Genomic DNA, 15,817 nt, shown 5'->3' with positions numbered 1-15,817 from the left:
TTACAAGTTTGATCAAAGGAAAATATGCTTGAGGTGATGTAAATGCTCCAAGGAAAAAAAAAGGTAAGAATACATCTATCCCATTATTCAAAGTATACATTAAGGAAACATTTTCCATATCCTTCCTATTTTGTAGAGGTTCCAATGTTTCAACAACATCACTCATGAGAGGCCTTGCCTTAGGATTTTGGTTAAGGCAGTGATAGGCCAAGCTACAAGCTTTCTGAGCACCTTTCATGGAATACTATTCTTACATCCTAGGATCAATAATCTGCAGCAACCTCCGCTTATCATTAAAAGTGGATGAGCCCAATCTACCAAGTTGTGTTCTCTGTTTGGTCTAGTCTTATCCACAGACCGTCTTCCAGTAAACAGCTCAAGGAGCACTACACCAAAGCTGTAGACATCACTTCTAGCCATCAAATGCCTAGTCATAACATATTCAGGAGTTGCATAACCATATGTCCCCATGACCCGTGTCAAAACATGAGTTTCATCTCCCTGTGGTCCATCTTTTGCAAGTCCAAAATTAGATAGCTTAGTTGTATAGTCCGAATCCAATAAAATGTTGGATGTTCTGAAATCTCTATAGATAACTAGTTTCTATGCTCCATGAAGAAAAGCAAGCCCTTTGGCAGCCCCAAGTGCAATCATCATCCTTGTAGACCAAGGCAAAGGAACAAATGCCTTCCAAAATAGATGATTCTCGAGACTGCCACGAAACATGAACTCGTAAACCATCAATCTATGGTCATCCTCGCAACAGTAACCTATCAGTTTAACCAAATGGGGATGACTCAGCTGTCCCAGAAAAATAACTTCCGTCAGCCATTCCCTGTGGCCTTGAAAACCATTTTTGTTGAGAACCTTCACTGCAACAGGCAGAGGTTTGAGGCCTGCTCTAACATTCTCATCTACATAACCTTTATATACAGTTCCAAAGCCTCCTTGCCCCAAAATATAACCAGAACAGAAACTTTTGGTGATGACCTCCAGTTCAAACAATGTGAAAACCAGCACGTTGGATCTAGAGTCCTGTCTCAGATCTTCTACAGCCGTGGGAGTTGATGGATTGCTTAGATCTCATGAAGACAAGGATAGTCTCTTAACCAGGGTGGGCTTTCTACCTATTGCAGGAGATTTGTCTTGTTGTTCTTTCTTGCGTTGATGTTCTTGTTGTGCTAATAGTACCGGCTATGTTTGGAACGTGCTTGGTTTGGCTATGGGAACAATACTAGTGATAGAAGACTCCTCTCATGTACCACAGTTTCCCATGATCAATTTCAACCCAAATGCATCCTCCCCTGTTCATACCTCCAAGCTCCACTCTTGCACCAACCACACAATAGCACACTATTGCAGTCACTGCAAAAGTGGGTCTAGCATATAAAAAAATGGGTTCTCAAAATCTGTGTTTACACTTGTAGATGAACGGTAATGCAGTGACATGCTCACAACAGAGTTCCATGATTTTCTCTTGGAAAAGCTTACAACACTGCCCAATAAGCTCCTTCTCTAAGCGAATTTAGGTAGGCATATAGACACAAGCTGATGAATGACAGTAAGTAAGGATGATAGCAAATACTAAATTAACATCTAAATGAGACCAGCAACTGTAAACTTTTCACCAACAATATCCCTGTCAATAATGTATAGTGTCGTCTACACAGGATATCTCTTTCAATCAAAGCAGAGAAACGAGCCCGCCATACGTTGAGATGAGGATTAGCAACACAGAAAAAGACCTCAAATGATATGTTCTCTTCTTTTCTGTCACAGTCCAGCCACAAAACCAGACACTAACATTTCCTAGCTTCCTCTGGATATTTCAATACCTGAACTGCTGCACGAGAGGGTCTTTGAGCCAATCACTCATTTGGTCATATCTTTTGATCCGGGAGCCAGTTTTTGGAGTGTAATATACCGTTGGAAATCTCTTTCCAAGCTGCTCCTAATGAATAGACTTATGACATGTTTTGTGTTGATTATCATGTGCAAAAAATCTAACCAAACCAAACATAGTAAGAGCTCATGTTGATCCCTAGTGACAGGCCATGAAGACTGACTCTAACAAGGTTCATCAATATTTTGAATCAAATAGATTTTAATTTCAGATTTTGAAACTTCATAAAAAAACGTTATAGTGAAAATTCCACGATGACCTATTTGAAGTAGTGAAATCCTAGAATCCAAAGCTCTAAACTTGCTTCAAACAAACCTTCAAACTTGATCATAATTTTGTACCCTAACTAGACCTCAAAGAAACCTTAAACTCCTTACAACAGATCCCGCATTAGAAGCTCACAAGGGCTGAAAAATTATAGAGGTCTTATCACAAGATATTTCGTTGAAAGTGCTTACCTAAGGAGGATATGACGGTCACAATTTATAGAAATGAATTGAGTTGAGAGGGGCTTCAACAACCAAATGTTAGAGGGCTCTTAGGAGTTTAAAAAATTATTAATTATTGATTATTCAGTGACCACAACCAATGATGAGTGGCATGCCACGACCCCATGGGGTTTTAGTCTACTAACTAGGATTACTAACGTCAAACACGAATATATCTCAAATCGTGAAGAATTTCATGGCGTGCCATATATCAATGGAAACATCTCAACGCGTAGAATAGATGTAGAATATCTCTAACTCAAAATAGAGTAATTTGTCAAGTAAAAATTCCCATGCAAGATCAGGGTATCCCCTTGTGCTTCTTCGGTTGACATCAATGACAACCACTGATAAAAAATATCCCCCTTTGTAATTGATGGCAACACAAGTACTCCACCTATGATCATGATACCTCTTCCTATTGCCTTCTCACCCCCTTTGTCATCAATGGGAAATGGAAACTCCCCCTGACAAAATGTCATCTTGTGGACCTGTACACACCTCCACTCCCCCTTTCTAATTACTTAGATAAGAGAAGAATTTAATGATAACTTGGGAGAATCCCAAGATTTTGGTGAAGATACTCAAATGCTTCTTGAGGTAATTGTTCAGTAAAGATGTTAGCAATTTGTTTCTTTGTGCCAACATATTCAATCTTTATATTCCTTTCAACAACTTGTGCTCTAACGAAATGATATTTGGTTAGAATGTGATTTGTTTTGGAATGCATCACAGGATGCTTGGATATATTGATGGCATTGGTGTTATCGCAAAAGATGGGAATAGGTTCATCAAACTTGACTTGAAGATCTTGCAATTTTTTCTTCATCTAGAGAACTTGAGTACAACAAGATGTTGATGTGATATATTTTTCTTCCACTATGGATAACGAGATTGAAGATTTCCTTTTACTTAACCATCAAATAAGGCAACCACCTAGATATAATTCTTCTCCATTGGTACTCTTTTAATCATCAACACTTACTACCCAATCTACATCTATATAAGCTTGGATAACTAGATTATTTCCTTTGGGTTACCATAAACCATATTCCGATGTGTCATTAAGATATCAAAGAATTATTTTGATGAAAATAATATGAAATTTTTTGGTGCTACTTGAAATCTTGCTACATGTCCAACTACATGCATTACATCTGCTCGAGAAGTTGTCACATATAGAACACTGCCAATTATAGTCCTATACAACGTCTGGTCCACATCCTTTGATGAATATTCTAAGGTTAACTTGCAACTTGTTACCATTGGGGTAAGGACAAGCTTGCAATATTCCATATTGAATTTCTTGAGCATTTCCTTGATGTACTTGGTTTGATATATAAATATTCCTTTATCTTGCTGAGATATCTAAAGCCCTAAAAAGGATGTCAGCTCACCAATAGAGACATTTCAAACTCACTTTGCATGTTTGTGGCAAATTTTTTACTTAATCTTTCAAAATTCCTTCCAAATATTATATCATCCACATATACTTGAATAATCGTTAGGTTATCTTGATTCACTTTCGCATAGATATTGTTTTCAGCACTTCCTTTCTTGGATCCTTGTTGAGTAGATATCCATCAATACAAGAATACCAATCCCTAGGAGCTTGGTTGAGACCATATAGTGCCTTCTTTGATCTGCAGACATAGTCTTCATTGTTAGAAAGCATAAACCCTTCAGGTTGTTCAATGTAAAATTATTCTTCCAATTCACCATTTAGAAACGGTGACTTAACATCTATTTGGTATACCTTGATTTTTCTCGAGCATGCATAAGAAAGAAACATCATGATAGTTTCCATTCTCGCAACAGGAGCAAATGTTTCTTCAAAATCGATTCCTTCAACTTGTGCATATCCTTTGTAGACTAATCTTGCATTATTCCTAGTATCCTTCTCATCCTCATTCAATTTGTTTCTAAAGACCCATTTAGTTCCCATAACATTTTTATCCTTGGTTTTGGAATGAATTCCCAAGTGTCGCTCTTCTCAATTTGATCCAGTTCTTCATTCATAGATGCTACCCAGTGTTCATCTTGACTAGCTTACTCAAAATTGCTAGGCTCAAAATTGGCTAAAAGAGCAAGGTTGGGTTGTTGTGATGAATGAATCTATTGACTTCTTCTGGTTCCAATTCCTTCATTTATGTTGTTGATGATTTGATTTGACAAATGATTCTTTTGACACCATTCTTTTAAAACTTTTGGAGAAGTTTCTTATACATCCTTCTGATCATTTCTTATTTCCTCTTGGTTGACTATTGTTTCCTTATTTGATTGGTCTTGCTCTGGATCTTCTTCTTCATCCTTCACAGATTCTTCCTCAAATCCCTTAGATTTTATTGAAGACATAATCTCAATGGTACCCTTTGGACCACAATATTCATCAAAAGCAACATTTATGATTTCCACTATTTGTTTTTGCCTCACATTGTAGCATCTATAAGCCTTCCTTTTGTGTGAATAACCAACGAAAATACCTTCATCAAAATGGGAATAGAACTTGCCCAATTTTTTATCTTCTCTTTTGATGTAGCATTTTCTTCCAAATATTTTGAAGTAATTGACGTTAGATGGTGTTCCTTTCCGTAGTTCGTACAGAGTCATGTTACAATTGTTCCTGAGAAGACCTTTGTTTATAATGAATACATTTGTATCGATTGCTTGAACCTATAATTTGTCATCTAATTTTGAGTCATTTAACATTGTTCTAGCCATTTCCTGTATGGTTATGTTTTTCCTTTTAGCAACTCAATTTTACTGTGGTGTTTTGGTTGTTTAGAATTTCCTTTTTATTCCATTTTCATCACATTAGTACTGAAATACCTTCGAAGTGAATTCTCTACCATTATTTTATCTCAGACACTTGATCTTCAAATCGGTTTCATTTTCGACCAATTCCTTGTAGATTTTAAAACACTTGAATTCCTCTGACTTTTTCTTTAAGAAATTGACGGCTGTCATTCTCGTGTAATCATCTCTCATTGGCATAAAGTAAAATTCTTTGTATAAACCTTTTTTTCTCATAGGACCACATAGATCAGTATGTATTAATTCTAATGGACGTGATGCAAAGGGTTCTTTTGTCTTGAACTAAACTTTTGTCTGCTTTTCATGCCTACAAGCTTCACATATCATATTGGTAGGTTTTAAAATTTATGGCATTTATCTTACTTCTTCCTTTTTACTGATCCTGACCAAATTATCGAAATTTATATGTCCCATTCGTTTGTGACATAACCAACTTTTGTCTTCATTTTCCAAAAAGAACCCTTCAAGTGTCTCATCCAAAATGTATATGTAATTTGGAGCTCTACTTGCTGTAGTCATAATTTTTCCAAATTTTTCTTTCCTGATTTCACATTTCTTAGAGTTGAATCGCATCATGTGTCCTTGATCACACATCTATCCAACATTGAGAAGATTGTGATTCATATTTTCAACCAACAACACATCCTTTTCTAATGCATCCTTGCTTCCAAGTGTGACCATACCTGCTCCTATGATGTTCGAAGACTCGTCATTTTCAAAAGACATTGTTTCATCCTTATTTCTTTCAAGTATATGAACTTATTTTTATCTCTAGTCATATGCATTGAGCAACCACTGTCAACATACCAAATTTTTATGTTTCTTTGATCCTTGAGAGCGATAACACATTTTTCAATCTTCTTTTTCCATACTTGTTCGTTCTAATTTTGCGAGAATTCCTTTGAAGAGCTTCCAAGTATGAAATCCTTAGCCAGGTGTCCAAAATTGTTACATTTGTAACATTTGACATCATCTCTCAAATGATCAAATCTGTTGATATTCTGCTAAGTTATGGAATATCCATTTATGAAACATATCCTGGAACTATATTCCTTTCAAACATACATGTGACATTCTATAGCTCTATGTCCAAACCTTCCACATGAATAACAATAACCATAAAATATAGTTTGATACTTGGGAGGAAATCTTCTTCGAGGAATTATTTTCCATGGTTCTTCATGCTAGTATTGATATCTTGATTTAGCTGAGATATCTACCTGCCTGGTAGATTTTTCATATCCATCTTCGTTTGTTGTCATAGAAGTACTTGACTCCTTTTCATATTTTTATTTGTAACCAAGACCACTCTCATCACTGCATGATCATTGATTTCCGATGATTTATTCTAATTCCTGAGTTGTTGGCGTAGTTTTGAATAGTTTTCCCAATTTTTACTTCCTTTCATAGAGAGACTATTTCACCTTCCAATGCTTCTCTTTCCTTGTTTATTTCCTTTAATTCGTTCCTGAGCGATTCTTCAATTCATTTGTATTCTTCAACCTTGATTTTAAGATTTAGGACATGTTCCATTTATGTCTTTAATTCATCTTCAAGAGTGTTGAAAGTGCCTCTTCTTAGCCTTGAACTCTTTGATAACCTTGATCACTTACTTTTGAAATTCAACCTCATTCATCTCTTCTTCTCCTTCTTCATCAGATGCCTCCTGCTTATTGTGCTTAGCCATAAAAAATACTCTTCCATTGATTTCTTCTTCATTATCATTGTCTTCATCAGATGAGGGGCTATCTTATTTACAGAAGAAACTCTTCTTAAACCATTTCTTCTTTCCTTGTTTGTTTAATTTCATAGGACCTTTCTTTCCCTTAGTAACAACCTCATTTTTGTGAGGACACTTGGATGCAAAATGCCCAACCTCACCACAATCAAAACATATTAATGGAATTTTACCTTTGAATTTTCCTATACATGTTCTCATTTTTTGCATGAAGTAGGAAAATTATTTCTCTGAAAATTCTTCTTCGTCTTCTTCCTTTTCTTCATCCTTGCAACTCTAAGTTTTTTCTTTCAGAGTCTTCTTGTCCTTACTAGTCTTCTTAGATGCAGAAAATGATTTTTATAAGTGAGATATGTCATCCCCTTATTCAATCCTCATTTCATATGCCATAATAATTCCATGCAATTCATATATGCTAAGATTGGTTAGATTTGATCTATCTTCCAAGACAGATACCTTTGGGTTGAATCTTGTTGGCAAGGTTCCGAGGATCTTTTGGACAACAATTTTTGTGTCAATAGGTTCTCCGAAACCTTCCAATGTTTTTTTTGTTTCATTAACACGCTGAAAGTATGTAGAAATATCTTCATCTTCCTTCATTCTGAGTTGCTCAAAATTTTCCTAGAAAATTTGAAGTGTTTCTTCTTTCACGTGTGAGCCACCTTCATATATATTCTCAATCTTACCCCATACCTCTTTAGCAGTTTTTCAACTCAATACCTTAAGATTGACAGATTCGATAAGCCCATTGATAATAAGATATTGATAATTTGCATCATATACCATATTTTTCTTACCTTGTTCATTCGGGTGATGTGAAGCGTTTTTCAATGATTTCCCATACTTTGTATCCTTCTGCCAAAAAATGAACTTGCATTTTTCCACTCCAAAGTGCATATTTATTTCCATTGAACAAAGAAACTATTTTCTTGGTATATTTCATGATCTATTTCCAACTGTTATACTTTTATTGAAGGAACCAAGCTCTGATACCAATTGTTGGAAATACTGGGGGGGGGGGGGGAATCAGTATTCCTTAGAAATTAGAACTTTTAAATCTTTTCAGAGCACTTGTTAATATTCAATTATTATTTGTGTTTATCTAGTAACCACAGTAAACAATAAAACATATTAGGCACAATAATTTTAGGTGGTGAACCCCCTCCAGGTAAAAAACCACCGAACGCTTTTCTAATAAATTCTTTAAGATTTAGCCCCAACTGAAATGAAAGTTACAACTTCCTAGAATTCTAGAAAAGAGTTATTCTCCAGCTCCCACTGGAAGGATGCCCCAACGCCTTGGTTTCATCAATAGTCAACTGAATGGATGCCTCAACATCCTAGACCAACCTACCACCCTGAGGTGTTCATAGGATCCAACCTCTAGGTGACTTCATGCACCTGCCTAGCACCTCCCTACCACCCTATAATGACTAGAAATGAAACAAGAGTGTGGACTCCCGTATGAGGGACAATGATCCATGATAAAATATAATTTACAATGATTTCCTTGAACTTGACCAATTACCCAATCACACTATGACATGCCCCCTAACCATGACATCATACAACAATGATCCCTATACCTCCCAACAATGCCTCTTCAACTCTAGGTACATTTATTTTTTACAATAATGACTCTTTTACAATTTTATAATGATGATCTCTTACAATACTGACTCTTGACAACAATTGATAGTTGAGATGACACAACTTCTTGGATCACTTGCAACTGCTAAGGTACTGGTGTGCTTGCTTCAAGTAATGGTACTTTGGTGCCGCATGTCCCTCTCGTATGTGTCTGAGTTGTCCTCAAGTGTCCTCCTTCCTGCACATTCATTAATGAACAAGACCCAAACCAATACACAAAAAAAATACTTACATTGTACTACAAAGCACATTCAAAGATGATATCCAAAATTCAAATGCAAACACTAATCATACATTCCTTGTTGTAGCATACTTACCCTTGACTGTTGATGTGTGGTCCTTACCGTAGTGATCCTTGAATGAATACCTTTCCTACGGATCTCAAAGATCTTAAATTTAGACCTGTGGTAACTCTACGAGACCTCTTTCCAACCCAACATGTCTGATCAAGATTGGATTCTTCAGGAAAGAGGTATGCCCAATCTCCCACGATGACCTGATTATAGACTAATTCAGTAGAGAGAAATTGTATGAAGTGCCACGTATCATTGTTTCGACCTTCGGCCCTAAAATTGATACCCACCAAACTACAATCCATCCTATTTCTTTCACTATTTCTGAAAGTTGAATCCAATTCTTGGAGAGAAATTTATGATGATTTTCACAAGGTCACCTGTTTGATATGGAATTCGGGAACCTACAAAAACCCTAACTTCTTTAGATCATATCTCTGAAAATATAGTGAAACAAGATCTAAAATTCAGTCACAAGCTTCATCCCGATTAAGACTCAAATGGGTTTTAATTTCCTCTTATAAAGCGTTTTATAAAAAACTTCATAGTGAAATTTGCACGATGACATTTTTGAAGCAGAAAAATCCTAGAATCCAAAGCTCTAAACTTGCTTCAAAATAGAAAGTCAAACTTGATCATAATTTTGTACCCTAACCAGACCTCAACGAAACCTTAAACTCCCTGCAATAGGTCCTACATTAGAATCTCATGAGGGCTGAAAAATCTTCTCATAAGATAATTCGTTGAAAGTGCTTACTTGAGGAGGATATGAGGGTCACAATTTATAGAAATGGCTTGAGTTGAGAGGGGCTTCCACAAGTGAACATTGGAGCGATCTTAGGATCTTGAAACATTAATAACTATTTACTCTTAAATATCCACAACCAATGATGAGTTCCATGCCACAACCCCATGGGGTTTTAGCCCACTAACTGGGGTTACTAACTTCAAACACAAATATCTCTCAAACCATGAAGAATTACGTGGCATGCCATATATCAATGGAACCATATAGATGTGTATAATCCATCTAGAGGATCCTAGACTCATAATATATTAATTTTTCAAGTCAAAATTCCAATACAAGATCAGGGTAGCCCTTGGTGCTGCTTGGGTTGAAATCAATGAAAACCATTGATCAACAATCTCCCCCTTTCGCATTAAGGGAAACAAAATTACTTTCGCCCTTGTGATCACGACACGTCTTCCTACGGGTTTCTCACCCACTTTGTCATCAATGGAAAAGGGAAACTCCCCCTGACAAACTGTTATCCTGCAGACTTGTACACACCTCCACTCCCCCTTTCTACTTAGTTAGATAAGAGAAAGTGTCTAATGAGAAATTGGCAAAATCCCAAGATTTTGGTGAAGATACTCAAATGCTTCATGAGGTAATGGTTTGGTAAAGATGTCAGCAATTTATTCCTTTGTGACAACATATCCAAGCTTGATATTATTTTCGACGACCTTCTCTCTAAGGAAATGATATTTGATGGGAATGTGCTTTGTTTTGGAATGTGTCACAAGATTCTTGGAGATACTGATGGCACTGGTGTTATCACAGAAGATGGGAATAGGCTCATCAAACATGACTTGAAGAGCTTGCAATTTTTTCTTCATCCGGAGAAGTTGAGTACAACAATTGGTTGCCACAATATATTCTTCTTCTGTTGTGGATAACGAGATTGAAGAATACTTTTTACTTAACCATGAACCAAGGTAGCCACCTAGATAGAATGTTTCTCCACTGGTACTCTTCCAATCATCAACACTCCCTGCCCAATCTTCATCTGTATAAGCTTGGATAACTAGATTATTTCCTTTGGGATACCATAAACCATATTCTATTGTGCCCTTAATATATCGAAGAATTATTTTGACGGAAATAATATGAGATTATTTTGGTGCTTCTTGGAATCTTCCGACTTGTCCAACAACATGCATTACATCAAGTCAAGAAGTTGTCACATATAGAAGGCTTCCAATCTTATATATATAAAACCTCTAGTCCACATCCTTTAACGAATCTTCTAAGCTTAACTTGCAACTTGTTACCATTGGGGTAAGGATAGCGTTGCAATATTCCATATTGAATTTCTTGAGATATCTAAAGCCCTAAAAAGTATGTCAGCTCATTGAGACAATTCAAACTCACTTTGCATCTTTGTGGAAACATTTTTAGTTAATATGTCATCATTACCTATAAATATTATATCATCCACATATACCTCGATAATTGTTAGGTTATCTTGATTCACTTTCACATAGAGATTTTTGCCAGTGCTTACTTTCTTGAATCCTTGTTGATGTATATATCCATCAAGATGAGCATACCAAGTTCTAGGAGCTTACTTGAGACCATATAGTGTCTTCTTTAATATGCATATGTATTCTTCCCTATCAAAGAGCAGAAAACATTCAGGTTGCTCAATGTAAACTTCTTCTTTCAATTCGCCATTTAGAAAGGCTGACTTAACATCCATTTGGTAGACCTTGATTTTTCTTTAGCATGCATAAGTGAGAAATGTCCTCATAGATTCCATTCTAGAAATGGGAGAAAGTGTTTCTTCTAAATCGATTCCTTCAACTTGTGCATATCCTTTACAGACTAATCTTGCCTTATTCTTGGTAACCTGTCCATCCTCATTCAATTTTTTTATGAAGACCCATTTAGTTCCAATAACATTTTTATCTTTTGGTCATGGAATGAATTCCCCAGTGTCATTCTTTTCAATTTGATCCGGTTCTTCATTCATAGTTGCTACCTAGTGTTCATCTTGACTAGCTTCCTCAAAATTTCTAGGCTCCAAAGTGACTGAAAGAGCAAGTTGGGCTTGCTATGATGAATGAATCTATCAACTTATTATAGTTCCAATTCCTTCATTTATGTTGTCGATTATTTGATTTGACGGATGATTATTTTGACACTATTCTTTTAAAACTTTTGGAGAAGTTTCTTGTACATCCTGCTGATAATTTTTTATTTCCTCTTGGTTGATTGTTGTTCCCTTATGTGATTGGTCTTGTTCTAGAGCTTCTTCTTCATCCTTCATAGATTCTTCCTCAAATCCCTTAGATTTGTTTGAAGAGAAAATCTCATTGTTATCCTTTGGACCACAATCTTCATCAAAAGTAACATTTATGCTTTCCACTATTTGTTTTCGCCTCAAATTGTAGCATCTATAAGCCTTCCTTTTGCATGAATAACCAACAAAATACCTTCATCAACACGTGAATTGAACTTGCCCAATTTTTTATCTTCTCTTTTGTTGTATCATTTGCTTCCAAATATTTTGAAGTATTTGATGTTAGCTAGTCTTCATTTCCATAGTTTGTATGGAGTCATGTTACAATTTTTCCAAAGAAGACCTCTATTTATAATGAATACGGTTGTATCGATTGCCTGAACCCAAAATTTATCATCTAATTTTGAGTCGTTTAACATTTTTCTGTCCATTTCCTGTACAATTTTGTTTTTTCTTTTAGCAACTCCATTTTTTTGTGGTGTTCTAGGTGTTGAGAATTGCATTTTTATTACATTTTCGTCAAAGTACTACTCAAATTCCTTGGAAGTGAATTATCTACCATTATCTGATCTCAGACACTGGATCGTCAATTCGGTTTCATTTTCGACCAATTCCTTGCAGATTTTAAAACACTCAAATGACTCTGACTTTTTCTTTAAGAAACGGATGGTTGTCATTTTGGTGTAATCATATATCATTAGCATAAAGTATAATTCTTCATCTAAACATTTTGTTCTCATAGGAACACATAGATTAGTACGTATTAATTCCAATGGACGTGATGCAAAGTGTTATTTCATCTTGAACTTAACTTTTGTCTATTTCTCGTGCCTACAAGCTTCACATATCGTATTGGTAGGTTTTGAAATTTTCAACATTTCTCTTACTGCTTCTATTTTGTTGATCCTAACCAAATTGTAAAAATTTAAATCTCCCATTCGTTTGCTCCACAACTAAATTTCATCTTCTTTTTCCAAAAATCACCCTTTATGTGTCTCATCCAAAATGTATATGTCATTTGGAGCTCTGTATGTTGTAGCCACAATTTTTCCAAATTTTCCTTTCCTGATTTCACATTTCTTAGAGTTGAATAACATCGTGTGTCCTTGATCACACATTTGTCCAACATTGATCAGATTGTGATTCATATTTCAACCAACAACACATCCTTTGCTAATGCATCCTGCTTCCAAGTGTGACGATACTTTCTCCTATGACGTTTGAAGATTCGTCATTTCCAAAATACATTGTTCCATCCTTCTTTTATTTCAAGGATATGAACTTATTTTTATCTCCAGTCATATGCGTTGAGCAAGCACTATCAACATACCAAACACTTCTATTGCTTTGAGCCTTGAGAGTGATAACACATTTTTCTGTCTTCTTTTTCCATACTTGCTCATTTGATTTTGTGAGAATTCCTTTGAAGAGCTTCTAAGTCTGCAATCTTTAGCCACATGTCCAAAATTGTTACATTTCTAACATTCGACATTATCTCTCAAATTATCAAATCTGTTGATATTTTGTTGATTTCTGGAATATCCATTTCTGAAATATCTCCTCGAACTATATTCATTCCAAAAATACATGCGACATTCTACAAATTTATGTCCAAACCTTCCACATGAATGACAATGACCATAAAAGATAGTTTGATACCTGGGAGGAAACCTTCTTTGAGGAATATTTTTCCATGGTTCTTCGTGTGAGTCTTGACCTCTTGATTTAGCTGAGAGGTCTACCTACTTGGTAGATTTTGCATATCCATTTTCTTTTGTTGTCATAGAAGGACTTGACTCATTTTCGGATTTTTCTTTGTAACCAAGACCACTCTTATCATTACATGATCATTGATTGCTGATGAGTTCTTCCAATTCCTTTGAGCTATTGGCATAGTTTTGAAGAGTTTTTCCATTTTTTAAATCCTTTCATAGAGAGACTATTTTAGCTTCCAAAGATTCTCTTTCCTTGTTTCTTTCCTTTAATTCTTTCATGAGCAATTATTCAATTTGTTTGTATTCTTCAACCTTGATATTAATATTTAGGACATTTTCCCTTTCTGTCTTTAATTTGTCTTCAAGAGTGTTGATGTGCTTATTCTCAGCCTTGATCTCTTTGGTAACCTTAATCACTTTTTTTTGAAATTCAACCTCAGTCATCTCTTCTTCTCCTTCTTCGTTAGATGCCTCTTTCTTATTGTGCTTGGCCATAAACAATAATTTTTTGTTGATTTCTTCTTCGTTATCACTGTCTTCATTAGATGAGGAGATATCTTCTTTGGAGAAGAAACTCTTATTAAACCATTTCTTCTTTTCTTGCACTTTAAACTTCCTAGGACCTTTCTTTTCCTTCGTAACAACCTCATTTTTGTGAGGAAACTTGGCTGCAAAATTCCCAACCTCACCACAATCCAAACATATTAATCCAAGTTTACCTTTGAATTTTCCTGTACCTTATCTCATTATTCGTGTGAAGTAGGAAAATTATTTATCTGAATGTTCTTCTTCATCTTCTTCCTTTTCTTCATCCTTACAACTCCAAGTTTTTGCTTTCGGATATTGCTTGTCCTTACTAGTCTACTTGGATGCGGTAAATTTTGTTTTTGAGTGGCATGTGCCATCCTCTTCTTCAATCCTCATTTCATATGATGTAATAATTCCATGCAATTCATCTATGTTGAGATTGGTCAGATTCAATCTATCTTCCAAGACAGATACCTTTGGGTTGAATCTTGTTGGCAAGGTTCTGAGGATCTTTCAGACAACAATTTTTTTGTCAACAAGTTCTCCCAAACATTCCAATGTATTTGGTGCTTTATCAACACACTGAAAGTATGCAACAATATCTTCATCTTCCTTTATTTTGAGTTGCTCAAATTTTTCCCTGAAAGTTTGAAGCTTTTCTTCTTTCACCTGTGAGTCACCTGTATATATATTCTCAAGCTTTTCCATACCTCTTTAGCAGTTTTGAAACTCAATACCTTAAGATAGAAAGATTTGATAAGCCCACTGATAATAAGATATTTATCCTTTGCATCTTATATCATATTTTTCTTACCTTGTTCATCTGGGGTTGATGTGAATCATTTTTCAATGATTTCCCATACTTTGTATCTTTGTGCCAGAAAATGAACCTGCATTCTTCCACTCCAAAGTGCATAGTTATTTCCAGTGAACAAAGGAACTCTATTCTTTGTATATTTTGTGATCTCCTTCCAATTGTTATACTGCTATTGAAGGAACCAATCTTTGATACCAATTATTGGAAATACTAAGGGGGGGGATGCATCATTATTCCTTAGCAATTAGCACTTTTAAATATTTTTAGAGCATTAGTTAATCTTTAATTATTATTAATGTTTATCTAGTAACAACAGTAAACAATAAAACACAGTAGGAACAACAATTTTAGGTGGAAAACCCCCTTCGAGTCAAAAACTACCGAACGATTTTCTAATAAATTATTTAATCTTCATCCCCAACTGAAATGAAAGTTACAACTTCCTAGAATTCTAGAAAATAATTATTCTCTAGATCGCACTGGAAGGATGCCCCAATGCCCTGGTTTCTTTGGTAGCCAACTGAATGGATTCCCTAACATCCTAGACAAACCTACCACCCTGAAGTTTTCACAGGCTCAAACCTGTAGGCGAATTCATGCACCTACTTAGCACCTCCCTACCACTGTATAATGACCAGAGACGAAACAGGAGTGTGGACTCCCGTACCAGGGACAATGATCCATGATACAATATAATTTACAATGATTTCCTTGTACTTTACCAATTACCCAATCACACTATGATGTGAAACCTAACCATGACATCATCCAAAAATGACTCCTATACCTTCCAAAAATGACTCTTCAACTCTAGGCAGATTGAATTTTTACAATAATGAGTCTTT

The 15,817-nt window shown here is 35.5% G+C and overlaps 1 pseudogene; it reads right to left on the bottom strand.

Moving 5' to 3' along the window:
- Positions 1 to 250: 250 nt before the first annotated feature.
- On the bottom strand, positions 251 to 1,876 carry LOC149201125 (putative serine/threonine-protein kinase PBL8; annotated as a pseudogene).
- Positions 1,877 to 15,817: the final 13,941 nt, after the last annotated feature.

The sequence above is a fragment of the Pinus tabuliformis genome, chromosome 2_1 (genome assembly GCF_031772625.1).
Source record: "Pinus tabuliformis cultivar Carrire ecotype Pingquan chromosome 2_1, CPIR1, whole genome shotgun sequence".
NCBI lineage: Eukaryota > Viridiplantae > Streptophyta > Pinopsida > Pinales > Pinaceae > Pinus > Pinus tabuliformis.
This window is presented reverse-complemented; position numbering and strand designations above follow the sequence as displayed.